This window comes from Triturus cristatus, chromosome 9 (genome assembly GCF_964204655.1).
Source record: "Triturus cristatus chromosome 9, aTriCri1.1, whole genome shotgun sequence".
Taxonomy (NCBI): domain Eukaryota; kingdom Metazoa; phylum Chordata; class Amphibia; order Caudata; family Salamandridae; genus Triturus; species Triturus cristatus.
In genome coordinates this window covers 25,270,978-25,294,729 of record NC_140592.1, presented here as the reverse complement: position 1 = coordinate 25,294,729, position 23,752 = coordinate 25,270,978, and the positions used below count along the sequence as shown (strand labels likewise).

Genomic DNA, 23,752 nt, shown 5'->3' with positions numbered 1-23,752 from the left:
AAAAGCATTGTCATTTACAATAGCAGTTGGTCAAAGTTTCTAAAATGTGAGACCTACTGCATTGCAAATACTTGTTATAGACAGGAAACAGTCAAATTTATACAACTCTAGGCATTAAAATCGTGCTTTCAAAAAGAGGTATGTTCTGGTAATGTATGAACAAATCTATGCGCTGTTAATATGTAACAAATATATGCAATGGTGTGAGCACATTCACTAATGTTCCTTCCCATGTAAACATAAAAAAAAAAATATGCAGTGTCTTTTTTTTATTTTGCTCCCTCCCGCATCTCCATATTTCTGAAAAGCTGCAGAGTACACAGAAGGCTTTCCAACTCAGTGGGATAACAGGTATATACAAAAAGAGAGCGAGACAGAAAAATAGAAGGGAGAAAAGGAGAAAGGGGCAGAGAGAATTAGAGTGAGGGAGAAACAGAGAGAGAGTTTGTTAAAGAGAGTGCGTTTCAGAGAGAGAACAGGAGTGTGTGTCAGTGAGAAAAAGCAAGAACATGAAAAATTGAGTGCATGCAACAAGGAGAGAAAGAAAAGACAGAGTATGTGTCAGAGAGAAAAAGACAAAGTGAGAGTGAGGACATGTGTGTGCGTTAGAGAGAAAGTTAGTTAAGAGAGAGCGTACCAAAGATACACGGAGTCCCTGTGTTTGTGTATTAGAGAGAAAATGCGACAAAGACCGAATAGAAAGGGAGGGTAAGGGGAGGGAGGGAGACAGGAAAAGAGAGACAGGGAGAAAAAGAGGCAGAGGGAGAGAAAGTGAGAGAAGGAATCGTATCTGAGCAGTGCCTCAAAAAGGGTTGTAATTATTTTCGGAAGCCCGGGCATTCCCAGGGCGGCTGCTAATGAATTTCTGCTCCAGCGGCAGAAGTGAAGAGAGGTCAGAGGAAAGGGGAGCAGGAAGAGGTGGGGGGAGGAAGCGATAGGAGACGCGGGGTAGGGGAGACCTATCAGAAGGAAGGGTAGGTTAAGAAAGCGAGCTGGGTCAAGGAAGGGGGAGAAAAGGAGCACTGGGACATAGAAAGACACGGAGTGGGGTATGATAGAGATGGTGTGGGGTGGAATCCCACTGTGTAGGGGTTTACATTTACAGTATACAGCGCTCCCTGCTGTGCATCGCCCTTTTGGCTTTGTCTTCATGCAGAAACAATACAGCAAACATCAGCTGTGTGTGAGTTTTTTCCCTTGAATGCGTTTTATGTAATTGTGAGTTCCAGACATTGCAGTTGTGCCATGATTTTTCTCACTTTTCACAACTTTATACTACTTTTAATATATTGCAGCCCTTGCACCATTTTTGGATGGTGGTTATTATTTATTTTTCTTATTATTGCTTAATGTGTGTTTTGCCTACCATCCTCAGCCTTTGGCTCACATTTGGCTTCCCATTCAAAAAAGATTGATGCATAAATGTGTATTTTAAATTCTTGTTGGTCTACATATGCTGACAAGGTGTTATTGCCATTTCATCCTGAAAACCTTTTTTGTGAAGGCAGAGAATAATCCCATACTAAGATCATGGTCAGTGCTGGCTACGGCAAAGCGCTTTTTTCCCTAACTCTCAGACCTGCCGCACAGCAGCCGCGCTGCTATACAACATGGCTAAAAGACATTGACTAAGCCAATAGGGCTTACTTAGGTGAAGTCTATTCCTTTGCCAATGGTTGTTTTGTTTATTTCTTTGCCAGTGTGCCATCTGAAGATTTGTTATAACTTGTCTCTCTTTCTGTCTGTGGCAATCTTTTACAGGCTACTCCCATCAGTCAGAAAGTTTTCTCCTTCGTGGTGTGGGTTTTCCTGTCTGTTCATCTTTCTCTCAGGCCCCATCTTTCATGGTAGTGTGACTCGGGGTATATCACTATATATTTTCTCTGGTTGTAGTAGTGTGTCTCTGATGGTCGTCTACGAACCCTTTCATCTGTCAGGCAGTGTGAGAGGGACCGTGCGCGTACTACTTATTATAATCTATTTTATCACGTCCCTTCATCTGTCAGGCAGAAATAAACCTTTTTTTCCCCTCCCTTTTTCGCAGACGCGCCTCAGTCAGCCTGCCCCATGATCTGCAGACATGCTTCCTTCTCTCATGTTCAGTACACGCCGGAAGACGGCGATCACTCGCAGCAGGCTCGGCTCACATGCCATCGGCATTTCCTTTACACTGTCGATGTGGCCCACACGGTAGGCGGCTCCTTGGTTCTGCTGGATTCCGTTTGAAGCTCGAACTTTGCAGACACTCCCAGCTCGGAGCCAGACGAAGGCGTGTAGGTTCTTGTGAAGACTGCGGGGGCGCTGGGTGCCTCTTTATGGATCTGGGTAATTTGTGGGGCTGCCAAGAATTTAGGAAGTCCTCGGGGAGCTGGTCAGTGAGTGAAGAAGCCAGTTATTTACTGTGAGAGTAAATAAGCACCTGGGGGAGGAGCCTGCAAGTGACCAGCGGTGGCAAGACTGACTCGAGGGTTATCTGAGGGTAACTCTACTTGGGGTAGCGGGGGTCAAGAGTGTGTGGGAGAGGAACCCACACCTGCTCTGAATGTTCCACAAGTGAAAACTTTTCAGGAGACGGGCACATAGGTGAGCTCCAGGTGTGATCTTGTACTGCAGGTGACTGGGGACTTAGCGGGAGGCAAGGGGAGATTGCAGGAGGCTTAAGGAACTCTCAGGTGTCTGACAGAGCTGGCAGGCGAATGAGATAACTTGCAGGCGACCCACGTAGCTCGCATGTGACCTAAGGATTTTGCATGTGACGTCAGAAACTCGCAGGTGATAGGGGAAGCTCAGTGGTGGCTGGGGAGCTTGCAGGTGCCCGGCGTAGTTCTGACATTATCGTTGAGCTTGTCGGAGAGTGCAGGGCTCACCTGCAAACTGGGGAACTCACAATTGACTAATCGAGGTCGCAGGTGACTGGGAGTAGCACAGAGCAGATTAGGAGGTTGCAGTGGAGTGCGGAGGATCTCAGGGACAGGAGTTCGATAGTGACTGCAGAAGATCCCTGCCGTGGAGAGCCGGCACACGTGCTTCCTTTTGTTACTCATGACCTGCGTGTTTTGCAACGCTGCCGGTTACGAACGGCTGTGAAAGCGCGCCAGTGTGAAAAAACACATTTAAACTAAATGGAAGCAGCTGACGTAAGTGCGCTGTGCCCGCACACTATAGGCGTGCACATCTCCTGTCCTGGCGCGTATGCTGCCAGTTACGATCTGCTGCGAAGCTGCGAGCCGTACACGAGGAGATGTGCACATCGCCTATCCGGGCGTGTGCACATCTCCTGTCCCCCTTCGGAAGCTAAACCCACAACAATAGATCTCGCCTAGGCGAGACCTAATAACAAGAAATTATAACAAGCGCGAAATGCGCAGGGAAAGATCTTACCTACTGAGGACATCCCGAGCCGAGCGTGCGTACGCATTAAGAAAGCCAAGCTGCTCAAGGCTTGCGAAAACGTCGGTTGCGTGGGGCATGGAGCACGCGGCCAGAGATGTCCGGTGCTCCCGTGAGCTGAGGGAGCCCTGTGTGTTGGAGAAGCGAGTCGAAGGCCACCCGCCTTCGTGAATGCCGCATGGTGCGGCCGGAGCAAGATTTCAGGCGGGGCTCCTGTGAGCAAGACGGAGCCCCACGTGTTGCTGCGCCAGTGACCGGGTGAAGAGGCGAGTTCCCTCCTGCCATTGAGGAGACCAGCCTGGTAGCAGCGCAGAGTCCCCACAACAGCCGGTGAGTGAGGTTGAGCGGGAGGCATGCTGGACGCCGCGTCTGAATATGTGCACGCGTATGGTGCGAGCAGGAGTTGTGATAAAGACGCGAGCTGTACGCGTGCACATCTCCTGTCTGTGAAGCTTTAGCACAGACAGTCAATGTGCACGCGTACGACTTGCGACGTTACTACAATACACGTGCACATCTCCTGTCCAGGACTTGCCGTACGCATGCACCTGTCCTGTCCCGCATTGCAAAGAAAGTTGGCAACAATAGATCTTGCCTACGCGTGCAGCGCATGGCGCTGTATCGCTAGGCAAGACCTAAAAAGGGTACCCATGTAAAAAGACAGTTTAGTAGTATTGTTATTTGAAATTATCGTGTGTGCAACATATTTCAACAAGCTTAAGGATTTTAAACACCTTTTGGAATACTCTCTTCCACTTGCCGTTTTCCAGTGGTTCACTTTTTTACTTCCATCACTATGTCTTCGTAAGCTAACACCTGATCAGTATCCAGCTTCATCATTAATTCTTTGTGTTGAGGCCAACCTAGCAGACATGATCCCTCTTTGGCCACACACCCTTTGACTTGAAAACATTTAACTTTTGCATTCCAGCTTGGTATCAAAATGCCTTATCACATCAATAGGTTTATTCCCATAACCTTTTAGAACAAGCATTGGCCTAGTCAATAGATCTCGCCTTTGGGACCTTATAATCTTAATAACCTCTGCACTCACAGACACTTTTAGTAACTGCCAAGCACTCCAGTGTCTGCTGTTAATCTCAAGTGCTTTGGAGTGTACCAAATGTAATACATGTGATAAGTGATAATACAATTTTAAACTTTTTTCTAATGGCATTTATCTTCTTTTACGTACTTGTGTTTATTCATATACAATTTTTTACGAGGAGACTTTTGTGGTTTGGTGGTAATCGTTGGTTGCTCCCGTGGACAAGTAATAAACTTAACGTTAACCAAGGAATAGGAGCCTCCTGATTAGCCACGCTATACAATTGTGATTGGTTGATTAGGAGAGAGAGGTGTGATGAGTCTTTGGGTTAGGATTTGCACATTTATTATTCCAAAAACAGTTACTGGCAGAGGCCATTACTTACACGCACCCCTGCAGTTTAGACCATAGTAGCCAAGTTCTTCTTAAGTCATGTTTGACTTTTTGAGCCAGAATGGTGTTTTAGCCAAAAGGACGTTACATTTTGGAGCCTGTAGTTTCGCTTGTAACATTGAAACAATTGGCTCAAACTATCTCAGAACATAAACAGCTGTTTGTTATATAATAGGATGTTGTACTTGGTAGCCGTTTGAGATTTGAATGCAACACTCACCGCAATCTCAGCAAGGTTTGAGAGAAACCGTCTGTTGCAATCCGGAATCTTTCCCAGAGGGAGGCTGGCCAAACCAATGAAAGTTTGTAAGAGAGAGGGATAAAGTTCAGCAAGTTGTGTTTTATTCCAAAATTCAATTTGTCAAGAGCACAAAAATGAAGTCAAAGTCTGTGGTCTTTCAGGGGTCCGAACTCCTGGTTGGAAAAGGTTCCCTCTTCACCAGGTCTTCCCCTGGACTTGGGGTTGGATATTCGGTACATCATCTCCCCAACGTTGATGGAAATGGCGTGGGTGGATGGGGATAAAACAACAAAAGAAATAGACCGGAGTGAGTCGCAGGGAAAAACTGGCGTTTCTCTCTCAGGGAAGGGGAGTGAGGGGAGAAGTCACCTTTGACCGGCACCGAGTGAGCCCAGACGTGACCTCCCTCTATACAACGTCCTTCCCCCTCCCGTAAGCCCCTGTAGCATCGCCCGTACCTTAGTAAGTCACCCTCCTCCAGGGGGGTGGCTGGGCAAAACGTAGTCCCGTTGGCCTCCCGGCTTGTCGTCTCTGCACGCCACAGCAGTACTTGTTTCGGTCTCTTCTTCGGCTCCGCTTCTTCTCGCTGCTATTCTGCCTCCGCTGTTCCTCTCTGTCCATGCCACGACCTCTCCTGCTCCGGGGAAACCCGCTTCCGTCTCCTGAAAGAAGGACGGCCCTCTTGTTTGCGCCCGCTGCTCCTCCGATAGGCCGCTTGGGTATGACGTCGTGGGCCACACCCCCTGGGATTCCGCCTGAGAGATTCCCTTAAAGGGCTCTTGTCCTTCCTGCACAAAGGGTGAAACAACTGGGTCAGAATCGAAGGGCAACAAAGTCCGCAGTTCGTTATCGGACTCGTGACACATGCCCCCTCTTGGGATTCCCCGATCGGGGGAAAGAGGAAACTGGGACAAGTAGTCCGCATTGCTTTGGTTCTTGCCCTTGCGATGTAACACTTCACAGCGGAAAGGTTGTAGGGCCAGAAACCACCGAAGGACCCAGTCGTTATTCCCCTTGTTCTTTTGAAGCCAGGTGAGAGGGGCATGGTCGGTATAAAGCAAAAAAGAGCGTCCCTCCAAATAGTAACGAAGTTTCTCTACACTCCATTTCAGTGCCAAACACTCCTTTTCTATTGTGGGATAGGCCATTTCCCTGGGAAAAAGTTTCCTGCTGATATACAGAAGGGGATGTTCTAAGCCCTCGCTATCTAGCTGGGAAAGAACAGCCCCTATCCCCACCCCAGAGGCATCCGTTTGGAGTATGAATTGTTTATGGAAGTTTGGAGTGAGAAGTACAGGAGGAATGGTCAGTGCTGTTTTTAGGGCCCTGAAAGCCTGGAGTTCCTGTTCGGTGGGGTTTTTGATTCAAGCAGCTGTGGAAGATTTTTTTAGCAAGTCAGTGAGGGGGGCTGCTGTTTGCGAAAAATGAGGAATGAATCGTCTATAATAGCCGACCAAACCTAAAAAAGCCCTTATCTCTTTTCTGGTACTGGGAAGGGGAGTGTCTTGGATGGCTTTTTTTTTTCCGCCTGGGGTTCAATCATCCCCTCCCCTAATAGGAATCCTAGGTATTTGACTTTTTGAAAGGCAAATTTGGATTTTTTTGCGTTTATGTGAAGGTTAACTTTCTTTAGCTCTGTGAGGATGGCGAAAAGGTGGGTTTGGTGTTCTTCCCAGGTTTTACTGAATACAACAATGTCGTCTAAATAGGCTGACGAATACCCTTGATGGTTTTTCAGAAGGGTGTCCATGAGTCTTTGAAAGCTAGCCGGGGCGCCATGAAGGCCGAAAGGTAGCACCGTAAAGTGAAACAGCCCGTCCGGCGTAGAGAAAGCTGTCTTTTCTTGGTCCTTCGGGTGGAGAGGTATCTGCCAGTAGCCTTTGGTGAGGTCAATGGTGGATATGTAGCGAGCCTCACCCAGGCGTTCAATCAGCTCATCCACCCGAGGAAGGGGGTACCCATCTTGTTTTGAAATGTGGTTTATCGCTCTGAAGTCAATGCAGAAGCGGGAGCTTCCGTCTGGCTTCGGGACGAGGACTATTGCCGAACACCAGTTACTCTGGGAGGGTACTACCACTCCCAGAGCCAACATGTCAGCCACCTCTTTTTTTAGGGCAGCACGACGTGCTTCGGGGACCCGATAGGGTTTCTGTTTAACCACCACTCCCTCAAGGGTGGGTATCGAATGGGTTGCTAAAGATGTTTTTCCTGGCCGGTTGGAAAAGATCTCCGAGAAGGAGAGGAGCAGGGCTCGTAACTCTTCCTTCTCTTTTGTACTGAGTTCGGGGCCAAGGATGGTATCCCCCACTGTGGTTTCTGCAGGTGTGGTGAAAGAGACACTACAGGGTTTCGGTGGAGGCGGACCTAACCACTTTTTAAGGAGGTTCACGTGGTACATTTGGGTTTTATTGGTGGAGAGGCGGAGCATGTAGGTGGTCCTCCCAACCTTCTTCACGACCTCATAGGGACCCTGCCATTCTTTTCATAATTTGTGAAAGGAGGAGGGGAGAAGTATTAAAACCCAATCACCTGCTTTAAACTCCCTCCACTTTGTCCCCTTGTCGTATTGTGTCTTATGTCTCGTTTGGGCTTCATCCAACTGCTCTTGTGCCAGGGTTCTTAGCCTGTGAAGTCGTACCTTCACTTGGTTTGCATAGTCCAATAGAGCGTGTGTTTCCGCAACACCTTGTTCTTCCCACGTCTCTTTTGTGATTTCAAGGAGTGTACGAGGGCGCCTCCCGAATAAGAGTTCAAAGGGGGACACACCCAGGCTTGACTGCACAGTACTCCGGATCACAAAGAGCGCTAACGGAAGAAGCTGATCCCAGTTTCTTCCATCCCCTGACAGGAGCTTCTTTAATGTAAGCTTCAGGTTCCCATTATAACGCTCTACGAGGCCGTCTGTTTGTGGGTGGTATACGGACGTTCTGATGTGCCGTATATCTAGCTGTTTACAGATCTCCCTCATGAAACGGGGCACAAAAGGGGTACCCTGGTCCGTAAGGATTTCCTTCGGAAACCCCATCCTTGAGAATACCTCGACTAACTTCTGCGATATGGAGGTGGTAGTGGCTGTCTTCAGGGGGAATGCTAAAGGATAGCGAGTGGTATAGTCAACGATCATGAGGACATATTGATGGCCTTTGCTGGGCTTAGGCAGGGGTCCTATCAGGTCCATCCCTATACGCTCAAAGGGTTGTCCAATAATAGGCAGGGGTTGTAGGGGTACCTTTGGAGGGGTGTAAGGGTTGCGCTTCTGACACACTTCACACTCCTGGCAATACTTTCTTATTTGAAGATATATGTCAGGCCAGTAGAAGTTGTCTAGGATGGCCTGACTGGTCTTTTCTGCCCCCATATGACCTGCTAACAAGTGGGAGTGGCCGAAGTATAAGACCTGGTCTCTGAAAGTCGTTGGTACTAAAAGCTGAGGTGTGGCCCCCTCCTTAGCTATGCGGTACAGAAGCCCGTGCTGTTCTAGAAAACAAGGATAGGTCTTGTTTTGGGCATTCCTCGTTTCTTGCGCACTCTGCCAGGCATGCTTAAGGGACGCGTCATTTAACTGGGCGGCCCTGAAATTTTTGTCCATTGCCCCCGGTTCTGAGGTCAGTAAAGCATTGTGTGAATTGTTTGAGGCCGTCTCAGGTTTCAGGGCACTAGCAAGGAGGAGGGGAAAAGAGGGATTGTCTACTCCTAAAATAAGTGGCTCGGGAAGAGCAGCGAGAACCCCTACGGTAATGGTGGTGCGGGTGCCTGCCTTGGTGCTTACTGGTAATTGGGCTATGGGATAGACCCGGGTGTCCCCATGCACACACCGTTTGCCAACATTTCTCCCTTATACGATTTGCGAACGAAGGAATACATCACCCCAGGCCACTGAATGCTTACACCCAGAATCCAGGAGGGCTTTTATTTGCCGCTTATTTACAATGAGACTCACGTAACACATGCGTCCCATCTCCTGCGCAAACAGAATAGATCTGGGGGCGTAGCTGACATCCATGGGCTCGTCATCTGGTTTATCCTTCTTATTTCTACAGAACCGAGCTATATGGCCCCACTCGCCGCATTCGAAGCACTGAGGGCTGGAGGTGACTGGTGGGTCATATCTCCTGGGTTTGGCTTTAGGGGTCTGGGTACGTTTTGGCGAGCCTTCTTTCCGGCTTCGTTGGGAGAGGACCTTTTGTGTGGTCTTTCGGGTTCTTTGAAAGGTCCTCGGCTTTGGGCCCGGGTGAACGAAGTGGCCATTTCGACGGCTTGTTCTATGGTCAGGTTTGCGTGTAACCGTAGCCACTTTTGAGTACCATAAGGGAGCATTTCCAGATATCGTTCTAGGTATATTTTGTTCATTACATCATCAATATTGCCTTCTTGTGGCTTTAGCTACCGGTCGGCAGCTTCTTTCATCTTATAAAAAAGTGTCTTGGAAGTGTCGCTGGCTGTTCCACGTTCTTGCCTAAATCTAAGGCGGTGGGCCTCGTCCTCAACTCCAAGGCGGTCCAGGATGTATTGCTTCACCACCCCGTATACGGTGGTTCCATCCCGATTGATGGTCTGATATGCTGCCTGTGCTTCTGCTGTGAGTAAGGGAGCCAGGTAAAAGGGCCATCTGTCGCTGGGCCACCCGCTGGCCCTAGCGGCCCGTTCAAAATTAAGAAAAAAGGCTATGGCATCCTCCCCAGGTGTATATTTTTGTAGTGGGATAACCGTGCCAGGTGGTGCGGGAGTTTTCCCTTGTCGCAGCCCCAGAAGGAGCTGGTTTAGTCCTTCGGCCAGCTTCACCAGGTTGTCCGCTTGGGCCTGTATGGCGGTGGTAAATGTTGTCCGGTCCCTTTCTGCTTGACTGGTACTCTGCTTGATAGCCCATTCTAGTTTGGTTTGGCTCTCCTTCAACTGGTAGATGAGGTTCTCCATCTTGTAGCGACGGAGCTATGCCCGCATTCTCCACCATTTTGTCGCAATCCGGAATCTTTCCCAGAGGGAGGCTGGCCAAACCAATGAAAGTTTGTAAGAGAGAGGGATAAAGTTCAGCAAGTTTGGTTTTATTCCAAAATTCAATTTGTCATGAGCACAAAAATGAAGTCAAAGTCTGTTGTCTTTCAGGGGTCCGAACTCCTGGTTGGAAAAGGTTCCGTCTTCACCAGGTCTTCCCCTGGACTTGGGGTTGGATATTCGGTACGTCACCGACCCAAAGTTGATGGAAATGGCGTGGATGGATGGGGATAAAACAACAAAAGAAATAGACCAGAGTGAGTCGCAGGGAAAAACTGGCGTTTCTCTCTCAGGGAAGGGGAGTGAGGGGAGAAATCACCTTTGACCAGCACCGAGTGAGCCCCGACGTGACCTTCCTCCTCCCTCTATACAATGTCCTTTCCCCTTCCGTGTCCCGTAAGCCCCTGTAGCGTTGCCCGTACCTTAGTAAGCCACCCTCCTCCAGGGGGGTGGCTGGGCGAAACGTAGTCCCGTTGACCTCCCGGCTTGTCGTCTCTGCACGCCACAGCAGTACTTGCTTTGGTCTCTTCTTCGGCTCCGCTTCTTCTTGCTGCTCTTCTGCCTCCGCTGTTCCTCTCTGTCTACACCACAACCTCTCCTGCTCCGGGGAAACCCACTTCCGTTTCCTGAAAGAAAGACGGCCCTCTTGTTTGCGCCCGCTGGTCCTCCGATAGGCCGCTTGGGTATGACGTCGTGGGCCACACCCCCGGGGATTCCGCCTGAGAGATTCCCTTAAAGGGCTCTTGTCCTTCCTGCACAAAGGGTGAAACAAGTGGGTCAGAATCGAAGGGCAACAAAGTCCGTAGTTCATTATCTGACTCGTGACACCGTCCAAGAAAGGATCCGTGCACAATAAAGCTACTTGTGTTAGCGACTGTGCTGGATAGAAACACAAAGAGAGGGTGGAGGGAGGGGGCATAGACCGGACATGACGTTCCATGACTAATGTACAGATCGAGTGGCTGTCCGGTGTAAGGCGGCGCCACACACGTTTCTTGCGCGACAGTTATGTTCCAGTCACATCCAGCCTTCTTCGTGAGAGATGCTTTCAGAAGTACTAACTTCCATTCATATAAGCAACTGATAACTCCTATCTTGTCTAAATCTAGAATGCATCACTCCGACAAACAGTCTGACTCCTGCTCAGTTACTCAATAGCTTATCATTTATAACCCAAACAATTCTTAAAGCAAAACTAATTCAAAGTTTCAGTACACCTTGTATTTCAAACACAATTAAAATATTAGAAGAGTGGGTCTCTTATGTATGCTCCGTTTACTGAGAATGGCAGGGATAAACAACACTTAACAGTCTTAGACCCCTAACCAATGAACAAACGGCAAGACGTGCCGCCAGCCAATCCCTGAGTAAATACGTTTCCCTCTGCCTCAAATTCAATAAACTATTTTAAAGAGGCCCTTCCAGATTTCCTGAAGTTACTTTCCACCTCCTAGCCAATGTGAATTTGAGAATATATCATTTAGCCAATCCAAGATGACCATACTTGTCTCACTGCAAATTAAATATGTTTCTGCTTATCCGATAGGGTTTGAGCCTTTGGATGAAACAACTCTGGTCTCGCGTGCTGTACATTACCGTATTTAAAGGACAACAAGCATTGGCCGAGCGACGCGATTTGTAGTGGGGGAGGGGGAGAAGCGGGAGTTGTGTGCGCGCACGGCCAATGCTTGGGAAACAAGCATTGGCATAGCCAATAGGTCTCGCTTTTGGGACCTTATAAGTATTTAGTTATGCAGCACAATATCCTTGGTGCAACAACATCAGCTGTTGCATGGTTAAACACTTATAAGGTCCCAAAGGCGAGACCTATTGGCTATGCCAATGCCTGTTGTTTTCCAGTAGGTCATTAACGTTTTACAGAGTATGTGACTTACTACAGTGACGTTAAGCCCATAATGCCCCTAAACATGACTTTCATTTTGAGTATCTTATATTACATGAGAGCTCCAGAGATATTGCTAGCCAGAGGATGAGGACTCACCCAAAGTTTGGTAGAAGACTGATTACCGATCGAGAAATGTCCCCCCCGCCCCCTCCCTTTTTTCCCCATGAAGGGAGCCGTCGACTTTGAAGAGAATTAAATATTGGAGGTTGCGTCCCTTATTTATTTATTTATTCATTTATTATTATTGTTTTTTTGTATAAGCATTGTTGAAGTTCTTCCTCAATTGCCAGCAAATGTTTCTTAAAGCAACCGTGCCTCCCAGGAGACCATAAGCCTGAAGACTATTAATACTGGTCAGATTTTCAAGCCGAAATCCCTGGGATAGCATAATGTTGGGCCACTGTGCTGCTTTGAGTGTGTCAGGGCTGTTAAAACTTGCAAAAGAAAGCACTCCATCTATGGAGGAAAATGGAGTTCTCAAAAGATGAAGATACTTCATAGGGGGCTCAGGAAAAGCACTTAAGAATTGGACATTGAGGAGTTTCTTTCATATAATATCAAGGTTCCTGGATCAACTCAAAGTCAGACCTTAAGTCTGCCATGTTTCACAGTAAAAGACAGAGTATTCATGTCTTCTTTTTCTACACTGAATTTCAAAACCTTGAGCGAATAAGCAAGATCCCACAGACCTTAACACTTGATGCTGAAAAGTCAGCCGTGGGAGCTGTCAAAGTCTCACAGTGTTGGGTCCAGGGACGAGGCAATCGGAAAAGATTTGCTTAAAGATCTCATTGCTATGGGAGACTATTAAGCTTAAAGAAAAAGGAGAATGGGTGCAAGAGCAAATTGGGCGCCGTGCTGAACAAGAATATAGCTATGTGTTACTGCTAGCTGGAATAATAAAGAGGTAGATGGGGTAGACGTCCGCGACGGCGATGGGCGGAAAGCAATAATTAAAACAAGAGAGAACATACATCTGCAGTGTCTGACTCTTGTGTACAACACACAGCAAAAGAGGCACCTCCTAATGACCACAGAAACACTCTCTTACAGCAAGACGGAGGACTTCAAGGTCACAAACCACAGCAGTACACACAGCTGAAAGCCGGAGTGTCGTCTCTCGGTGGTGAAACGTGTTTTTTAAAGTCTGGCTTATTCTGGCTCGTGCTTCATGCGGACGGATGGTCTACTATATGTATTTATCATCATCATCATGGACACGCCAAAACCATGAACATCGAGGAGAGATGCAGCCAAAAGGAACACGAGGCACACTTAAAGGGGAAACCCTCCCCCGCCTCTGGGAGACGCGTTTATAGTTACTGCTTTGCAATGGTGAACGCGAGAGTCCCCGGATTGGGATGTTTTTGTTCAAGGTCACACCAAGCGTCGGCAAGAAGGACTGGCTTCACAATCTCAGTTGTATCATTTTATTTTAAAGCCTCATTTTTAAAAGAACTGTGAGGGGGTTACGATATCGACCGAGCAGAGGAAGGCCACTCCTCATGTGATCTCCCGGGGAGCCTGTGACAACACCATAATGAGCCATTCAGCCCCCGCTCCGGGGGCGTCATCAGAGGGCACTTCTCACCTGCTCATCACCTGGGAATCGCCCAGGCCACTGCAGCTGGGGCCGGGCTGCCAGGGTGGCGGCCCCTGTCTATTCAGCCCCCTCAGCTGGGAGCCGAGGGTCCAGCTGAAGACTCCCTCCCGCACCGCTCACAAGAAAACATAAAACAATGACGCCCTGAACCCACGTCGTGCACAGAAAATAGAAGTGGATATTTCAAGAAACAAACAAAACAAGCTCATTACACTCAAAAGTACTTTAGAAATCCTACAAGCAACATAGGTTAAAACAAAACCTGCTTGAAAGGATAAGCGTGCTAGGGGTGGATCTACGATGTGTCGACGCGACTGCTGTAGCACATATAAAGCCTATGATTGTTTGGAAAAGTGAATAACACGTCTGGAAAAAGGGTTGCAAATGTGCATGAAATGCTTGGCCTGCTTCTCTTTAAGTGTCTGCTTCTAGTGCCCCGGAAGTCACTACGTTTGCGGTTTTAAGAGATCGGGCATTACCATAGGGAATATATGGACGATCTGAGCAGTTTCTTGTTGTGTTGCGGACATTTTGACAGTGGACCCAAAGTATACACTTGGAGCTCCCCCTTGTGACTTAGACGTCAGTGCCTGAATGACTGCCAGCTTCTTCGTAGCGCTAAGCACAGGGCATATAGGAGTCCTGAAATGGAAGAGGTTAGTTATTCTGTGAGCTTTTACCACAACCATGTGCAGTGCGGCCAGCGCAGAAAGGCATATATTGAAGCCGCCAAGAACCTAGACCGAGAGTTCCTTAGAGAAGGGACACTGCTGTTCCTGGTTTCGGAGGAAACTCAAAGGACTGCTGCGGGGTGATCACTTCAACGTTTAAGCAGCTTCGATTATCGAGGACACGCACACTGACGTGCTTGGGACCCTAAATGAGGTACAGTAACAAAACAATCATTGGCTGCGCTCTGGAAGGTAAACAAACAGCAGAGGCAGCGGGATCGCTCATGGGAGGGGGTGCCTGCTACACTCTACTCGTGCTTGCCAGCAAACAGCAATGGCAATATGCAAGGGGCGCGACGGCAAAAGTGAAAGCAGGCTTGTGATTGGTGTGCGATGTGCGCGCACCATGACGAGAGGAATGCTAGATGGCGCCCCTGCTCGTCATTGTGCGTGTAACCGCACGCTCCATGCCAGCAAAAAGCATGTGGTCGGACTTTTCAAAGCCCACTACTAAATGTCTCGCAGGCAGCGCATGCGCTTGCTCAGGCGAGACCTAAAAATACTCTGTGGGTTTAATTTCATATTAGTGAATTATCACCTATTCACTTTTGACCCACTGAGACTTGTATTTTCCTATCTTCTATTAAGCTGTTGCAATAGCTATCTTTTTTTTAATTTTCCAGTCTTGCAAATATGCAACACAAATTCCTTATAAACGTTCACATTTGTGACCTCTCTTACCTGAACTTGATTTTTTTATTTCCGACTCCAAACATCTTTACCTGACTTGCTCTTGCACATGCTGACACCTCTCCCTTTGTCCTTACACTTGTGACAGATTTGGTCAATAGCCGGTTGGGTTTGCATTTCGCAACATTCCCTCCTAAACCACACTGAAGCGTGTATAGAGTCAACTTCTCAGTGCACAGTAGCTTTTCTCGAGTTTCATGTTGGAGTTATTGTGGACTAGCTAGTCGTGGCTTATCACGAAAAGGCCTGTAATTGAATGTTGCAGTCAAGGTTCCAAGCGCTAAAATAAAAGAACCAATTGATTTTTCAGTAGTTAGCTTCTTCGTAAAAAATGTGTGCTTCGCCACAACCTCATTCAACTATTTGGCAAAATTGATATCCAATTGCCACAGAGCTTTTTAACATTCATCTACTTCATCTTCTCCTAGTAGAATAGGACATTTTTAAAAATAAACATTTCTTCTTTCAGCATCCAGTGTTATAAAAGAGTCAACTTCCCTTTTCATGTGAACGGACCCAATGGTCACCTCAAATCCTTTCTTCCACTGGTCCTAATTCAGGTTTCCCTAGTATGATAAATAATACGTTTTGTACAGAGGCACTTTCCCTGAGATTACTGTGTGCAGAAATGAGACACTTTTTCCCTTTCTCTGAATTGCTGGCCCTTGGTTATTGGCAACCCTCTGTAGTTCCTCTTTAGGTTGAGCCTGGGCAGCGCATGCGCTGCTCTGCGAGGCATGCTGTATTAGAGTATGGACTTGAAGCTCCGCCCACTCTCCACCCATATTTTCCATTGGCTTGTGTCATTGTCCTTTGTAAATGCTGGTTTCTGATTATTTAACAGGCTTATTAGTCCCGCCTTGCCTTCATTTGTAACCTCCCATGAGGACTGAACCTTTTACGGTGTGTCTTATTTAGTCTGTAAGCACTATTTTCTTTAATGAGTTTCTCCAACTGCAGGCACAGCATGCTTTCCTGCAACATTCAGCGCACCATGACCGCTTTCACTTTCCAAGCAGCCCGGGACATTGGCGGCCGCTTCTTTGCAGTGAAATTGGTCTCGCATTTACAAGAGTTTGAGCTACTGGCATTGTAAATGACAACGCCTTTTATTTATCAAAATAGATAAATAACAAGCATTGGCATAGCCAATAGGTCTCACCTTTGGGACCTATTAAGTTTTTGGCCTTGCAGCACATTATTAGGGGTGCTACAACATCTTCTGATGCTTCACATGCCACTAGTGAACGGGGGAGTGAGCCGCCAATCAAGCCAGGATGGGCTTGTACAGGCCACAAGAGTGCGCAAGGGTCAGGTATTATACTATAGAAGGGCGTGTGAAACATGTAGTGCCCTTATAATATTAAGAGATATAATGGTGATGCGAGTGTGCCTGCCCACACATTACAGGAAATGAAGAGACAAAGACAAACCCAGCATACAGCGCTAAAATGTGTGTATGTGTCCCCATTTTAGAAACGAGGATGCATTTTGCACCCAAAAGTGCCCATGTGCCATAAACCATTGTTTAAACACTATATCTTTTCAATGCTGATCATTCCCTTATTGCAACTACTGTGTCGGAGGCAGCAGTAATTTTGCACCGGGAGATGTCAGCCCTCAAGGGGGTGATGCTCTGCACACGGAATGCAAAGGCAGGATTAGCAGACCGGGCACTTTATGTAAGAGACCTGGGTCAGTCCCCCATTCCAGTGTCTAATTAAAATGGAGGCGAGGCTGGGCAGATGTGTCTGGCTTAACGGGGGACATTTTTGCAGAAGAGAGGCCTGGCTGAAAAATATAGTTCGCTGGCTGCAGGCAGGAAACAGCCTAGGTATTATTAACTCAGCCAGGCATGCTACATAAAGGGGGGAGGGGTAAAGAGCAGCACCCACCTCCTTACCAGGGCTTGGCTGAACTGAAAGCAAGGGGGAGTAATAGTAGCTGCCATCTGCTAAGGGAGTGGGCATCAATAGAAGACCTCCGAAAAAGAACGGCGTTCTGGGGTGGGGCGCTTAGGAGAGTTCGAGTGATGAAAACCTGAACACAAATAACCTCTTCACCTTTTAGCAGCGCTCTCCCCCTTAATTACATCGGCCACGCCCTTATGAGAAACCCCCCAGTTTTTTCATCCCCCTTAAAGCCCTGGTGGAGGTACTTACCTCTGCCACACTGACACGCGCAGACAGGCAGCCATAGGCTAAATGAGGCCATTATTCTCCATTGAAGCAGTTTGAAGTTTACCCCAAGGTTATGGGAGCTTTTACTTGGCACATTGAGTGCCCCTGTTGCTCAGGATTTCAGTCTCCCATATTTCTGTGAAGATATAACAGAGCAACAGAGCTGAGCGCATTGGTATGGCAAGACTGCCAAAGTCCCTAGACCAAAGAGAGCCACCCGCCTCCCGGCTAACGGGTGAGCAGTGGACACCGCAATCACTTCGGTGCCACTGCACCTGATGCACTATAGGTAATTATGCCTGTGGGTGAACTGGGAATACATGGATGGAGGCTGGGAGGCATGTTGCCTATTTTAGAGCTGCCACGGGTTCCTAAAAGGTTAAAGGGGAACACTGATGAGATGTATTCCTGTTAAAGGAAACTGCACACTGTTAACTTGTCAAACGTAGGTGCGTTGTTTTTTAGGTCTCGTTGAGTCAGCGCGCATGCGCTGCTCGGAGAGACTTTAGTAAGTGAGTTCTCAAAGTGCTGCTGGCTGGCGACAAGCTTGCGTTCGCGCGCGAACCGCCAGCCTTCAGCGCCATCTGTCTTTCCTCTTGCTTGCTCCCTGCCTCCGCTTCCCCGCCTTTGCGCTTACAAGCGTTCGGGATTCTCCCAGTGGGTGCATCTCCGTCAGGGAATATCACGCCCATCATAAATGTATCTTCCATCGCTGCCTCAACGTGCTTTCTCTTTCCACAAACTCAATGTTTGTGTTCCTTTATTTTGAGATGCTTTTAGTATTACTGTTGTGTGACTTAAGGAACATTAAGGAAATGTTACCGTGAAACTGGACAACGTTCACAGTGTATATTTCTGATCGCAGTGGCTGCTTCATGTCCGTTGCACCATTCAGGGAGTAATTTCGTTGGCGCTTTCATGAGGACATGATGAGGAAGCTGGAAACTTTTGGCACATTCTCTTTAAAAGCACAGCATGTTGGCGACTGCTTAGTCGATTAGACCTAAGTTGCGCTTTAGATCTCAAAGCGCTACGGTGGGTGCAGCAGTTATAACTCATGAAATATGGGGTGCAACTCACAAGGAGGAGGCAGGTTTGAGTGCACATTGGTTGCAATCAAACTCTTAAGATGATGGGCTGTGTGTTTCCATTATCAGCACTCAGTCTTCGCTAAGTGATCTTGTTTTGTTTTTGTTGTTGTCAATGCTCTGCTACGCCCTTTGACTTACAATGTGCTTTCTCCTTCTCCAAACTCAATGTTTGTGTTCCTTTATTTTGAGATGCTTTTAGTATTCCTACCACACACACAACCACACAGCCACAACCACACCCAACCACACACACACACAACCACATACACACACAACCACATACACACACAACCACACCCAACCACACACACACAGCCACACACACAGCCACACACACAACCACACACACACAACCACACACACTCACCCACAACCACACCCACAACCACACACACAACCACAACCACACACACAAAGGGAGGAGACAACTGCAGCAGGACCTTCGGGTCGATCAGGACAGCAGAACCACCAGAAAGGGAACCCCTTGGCACGACCTGGGCAGCAATAAGTTGTTACTGGAGACATTGTGATCCTATGAACAATAGTGTCATCAATGATCTAATCCAAACTGTAAACTGTGACAAATAACATCCCTATATATTGCAGTACCACAAAAATAGCAACAAGCATTGGCATAGCCAATAGGTCTCGCCTTTGGGACCTTATAAGTGTTTTGCCATGCAACAGTTGTTGTTGCACCAAGGATATTGTGCTGCATAACTAAATACTTATAAGGTCCCAAAAGCGAGACCTATTGGCTATGCTCATGCTTGTTTCTGCTGACATCCTGTCCTTTACTAATAAATATTTAACGATGCTGTTTTTGCATTGCTTCTCCGGCTTAAGGTTCTCACAAGCTTATCTTTATTCTGGCGAGGCCGCATATATACTTTCTTTCTAGATGTGACATTTCGCTTTCACTTTTGCTTCACTCAACTCCGCTGAAGTTTGTGGAACACTGCGTCTGCTGCTCCGTGGTGTCTGTCTCACTCTGAGGTATTCTGTTTACAGGTCACTTTTATATTGTTATCGGGATATAATTAGTGTGAGGAAGTGTCCTACAAGTGGGATAGATTTGTTTTTGTATATTTTTGGAGATCGGGACAGTAGCACCCTTTTACGGTGCTCTTTCGCTCTGATCCTTGTCCGTAAAATCACTCTGACGTAAGCAGTTCTGTCTCCTTCCCGATCTATTATTTTCTTCTTTTCTTTTTGTTGCAGTCATAGCGCTTGCGGCTGTTTACATGCCCTTTCTCCTAAAGCACCACCCTCCATGACTTGCGAACAATGATATGTAGCAGCATTTTAGTTTCATTTTCCTTTACTAAAAAGAACGTCGCAATACAGCAAACAAATCGACCAAGCCTGATATATTTCTGGGCGAGGAGTCTTGTTTGACGTTCTCGGGCAGAGTTCACCATTCCTGGTACATCTAGATAATGAATTTATTTTATATATACGTTACCATGTATTTGTGTTTCTTTTCTACAGAAATACTTTAGATTGTTTAGAGGTGACGCATTCAGGTGTAATTATGAACACAAAACCAAAATGGTCAAAGTGTGACTTTACAGTTTTTTAAAGCATTGCGGCTTAATCACAAACAACACTTCCAAGTTCTAGACACTGGTTAACTGCACGGGATCTCACGGCTGCCTGCCAAATAGTAAAGATTCTCTTCTGTTTAATTGACTGCCAGTCAAATTGGTGTCTGTGTTATTTTCTTGTCTCGTACATGACTATAAATAAATATATTAGAAACTATACTAATTACGCGACGTCCAGCTAGATAGCCAGCACCACAAGTAAAAGTGATATTTTTATGTTTGACTCGCCAACTGCTGTTTGACTGGCTGTCAATGAAATAGTGATATATGTTTCATTTTTTACAGTCTGCTTGCCAAATAATATTTAAGCTCTGCTATTTAAACTGCAGTCAGTCAATAGCATAGAAATGTTACCCTAGGTCCAGCTAAATTCGAGATATCTATATCTGTATACAGTAAACTTGTTACACTTAGTTTCTGACATTTAAATGGAAAAATATGAGTGCAGGTACTCGCCAAAGGAGCAAAGATTGGGGTGGAGTTTGGGGCCGGCAAGGGGGCGGTCGCAAGCTGCGAGGCTCTGTGTTTCACCTAAGCTATATGTCTAGTCATAGTTAAAAGGAGCACCCGACAGCTTTGATTACCTGAGCTGACCCGGCGGAGCGCTCGTAGGTCTGCTGTGCGTGAGAGATGACACAAGACAGGAAGTGTTTGCGCTTTTTGATTTGTAGCGGTCGCAGTCTGATATCCAATAACGGCTTTGAACTGGTTTTGTTTGATGTGTGGAACAATCTTCGTAGCCTGACCTTTTTGCTATTACTGCAGATTGGGGATGGATACGAGCGCTGGGCTGCCTGGGTCTGCGGTGAGGAAAGTAAAAAAGAAAAAAAGGTTGGCGATGAGGAGGAAGCAGCAGGGGGAGGGGAGAGAGGAGGGGGCCTGTGCCTGTTTCCCTTGCGGGAGCGAGCTTTTAAACCATCTGTTAATTACAGACAGATGATTTCAAAGCTCGCTTCCGCAAGGGAATTGCCAAACATGCACATGTTGCCATTCAAAGCAAAGCAATGCAATGCGTGCAGGTGTTTGGTCTCAAAACCGGATCGATTCCTAAAGGTCTCCTCCTATGCATCGCATGCGAGCTGCATAAGCGAGACCTAAAAAACATTTTATTATTTTATTTAGGTTTCTTATAAAGCGCTAACAATCATCCTGAGGGATATCACGGCGCTGCGATTGCTACAGTGTGGATACAGTGGGCATAGTTAGGTGTATTTAATCAAAATCGGGGAAAAGGAAGGTTTTTAGTTGTTTTCTGAATGCCAGGTGATCCTCTGTAAGTCGAAGGGCCACGGGAAGTTCGTTCCACTTCCTTGCGGCAACGTAGGAAAAGGCTCGTTCACCCATTCTGGCTTTCTTTACCCGGGGTATGCGGGCTAGCGCCGTGATTTGTGAACGGAGGTATCTAGTGGTATCTATCTAATTGTCATTTACAATGCTAATACCTTTAAACTCTCGCAAATGCGAGATCTATTGCATTGCAAATGCTTGTTGTTAAATATTTGCCTGAGAAATAGCAAATATACTTAGAACTCACTACTTAAACAAGTATTGGCAATGCCAAACAATGTGATGCTTGTACTCGAATGCTGGCAAAGGCAGTAAAAATGCCTGTTGGAATGCAAAAAGTTTTAGAAAAGGCATTGCTTTATGTTTGCAGTGGATAGATGAGATAAAGAACTAAAAGAGTGTGCCAGAGCACGGTCCCTCATGCATTCCACTGCAGGCACCGAAAAATCTACTTGCCCGTTCACTATGGCGAGTCAGATTGTATTAGCTAAAGTTATTTTTAGCACCTACTTCTCCATTCTGGCGATTGATCGTAGGCTGGAAGGAGCAGATGTTCTGTTCATTCAGAAAGTGAATGTGCAATTAAGACGCTTTTAAATCTTGTTTTTATCTTGACACGTTTGCTGTCTGTTCAAGGCAAGAGGCCAAATGTCTGTTTGTCTTTTTACTAATTGTTGCTTATCTTATCCTGGAAAATGGTGTTTACTTTCTCTTATTACAGTTCGAGATTTTTGTCAAGTGAGCTGTCTATCATTGTGAAACAAAAGGTTGTAAGATGTCTGTTTATTTCTTACACACAACATTTAAACAGCTTGTAAACTAATATATATCAATATATATCAGGAATTATGAAAGAACATTTTATTTTTGTAATTCAGAAGTGTGGTGCAAGCAAAGATTTAAACAGGAGCAAAACAAATCCTAACACTGTACTTGGTGATGTGCAAATGACAAATATTTGCAGAAACTCGATTTCCAAACATTGTACGCTATATAGTTTTATCAGTAAAGCCATGTCAGTGGGAAATGTTGTGACCATTTCATTGGAAAATCTGGTGATTGCAAATAATTGTTCTACCACTTCATGTTTCAGGTTAGTGTTTATTAAAAGTGATAGTTTTTAAACATGATTTGAGAAACGTTCCTGCCCTCATGATAGTGCAGTTAATGAAGTAAGAGGCAAGTCAGCAGTCATGTATATACTATATGTGTCTAGAATTGTATTAACTATGGAGCAAAAGTTTAGTCTCATAAATCAAGCAAAAGGGTTTTTTGTACTGCAGACACAGTGAACTTTTGTATGTGAAGTTGCTCTCATATGTGATAAAGAAGAACATGGCGGCTTAGTGAATTAAAATATTTGCCCAGGATCACATAATTTGAATCCAGTTTATGGGTCAAGAACATTATAAATAGGTTGAGTAGATTATTTAAGTCTAACATTTTGATTTTTGGAGGCCTGCACCGGAGTAGGACGCATTCACCAAAGCAGTCAATAGAAATAATTTGAAACTGAAATTCTCATGTGGGATGGTAGGATCCAGTGACATTCGGTGACCCTCTACAACAGAGGCATTAAAACTTTTGTAGTTTGAGCCCCCCCCCCCCCCCCAGCTGAATTTTTTTTAGATGTTGGGCCCCCTTACCACCTGACAGAAATTTCTGGAATCTGGTAACCTACATAATCGACCGCCACTCGCATATCACGTGCCATATCCGGCAAATAATGTTCAACACAATAAGAGTGTTTAGTAAACTGCAGCTTTGTAAGTGGGTGTGGTGAAATGACAGAGGCTTAATACACAGCTCAAAACACAATTTTCCAAGATAAAATGTGCGCAAATTGTTTTTACTAGAATGCTCAGGTTTACGCACGACATAGATCAGAGGTCTTTAAACTTTTTTCGGCCGAGCCCCCCCCCCCATCAAACCTTTTTACACGTCGAATCCGCTCCTCCTTGAAGCCTCCAATGTTCCCACTAGTAGTGGGACAAAGGGGAAAGGAGCGAAGTTTAAAAAAAATAAAACAAAAAGCTCTTCACTCTTACCTGCCAGAGAATGAAATCTTCAGGAAAGATACAACCGTTGTAAATTCCTTGCAGTAAAAATGCATCTAGCTGCCAGGGTACAAACCAGGATAACCTTGAGGGGGAAGGATTCAAGAGCGAGGCGAACGGCAGCAACCAGATGTCAAATTCAGCAACCATGAGGCAAAAAGGCACAGTGAAGAAGTGCTGTTTCATTAGCAAAGTTGAAGTATTTTGCAACTTTATGTATACAAAATTTGTGTCACTCCCTGGCATCTCTCCTGCTGTCCCGTTCATTGGAGGAACGTCAGTGCTGACGTCAAAGCAGTGCTCTGCTGCAGGAACTACATGCTGATTGGCAGTTCTGAATGACTACTCCAATCAGAGAGCCCTAACTCGAGAGGAGGGTATGAAAAACAGACAGCAAGCGTACTTCTAACGTGAAAGCAATCAGGGGTGCAACTAGACCTGAACTTCGGGTGGGGGGTGCTAAGACTCCCAGCCAGAGCTAGCCCTAACACTGGTCGCCACGGTGCAACAGTCTTTTGAGCTCCCCCTTTCCCTTT

The 23,752-nt window shown here is 46.4% G+C and overlaps 1 protein-coding gene across 1 annotated transcript in view; it reads left to right on the top strand.

The window, feature by feature from the left end:
• Positions 1–23,752, top strand: part of TADA3 (transcriptional adaptor 3) — a 141,591-nt gene that overhangs the window by 871 nt on the left and 116,968 nt on the right. The gene's annotated exons all lie outside the window — the stretch shown is intronic.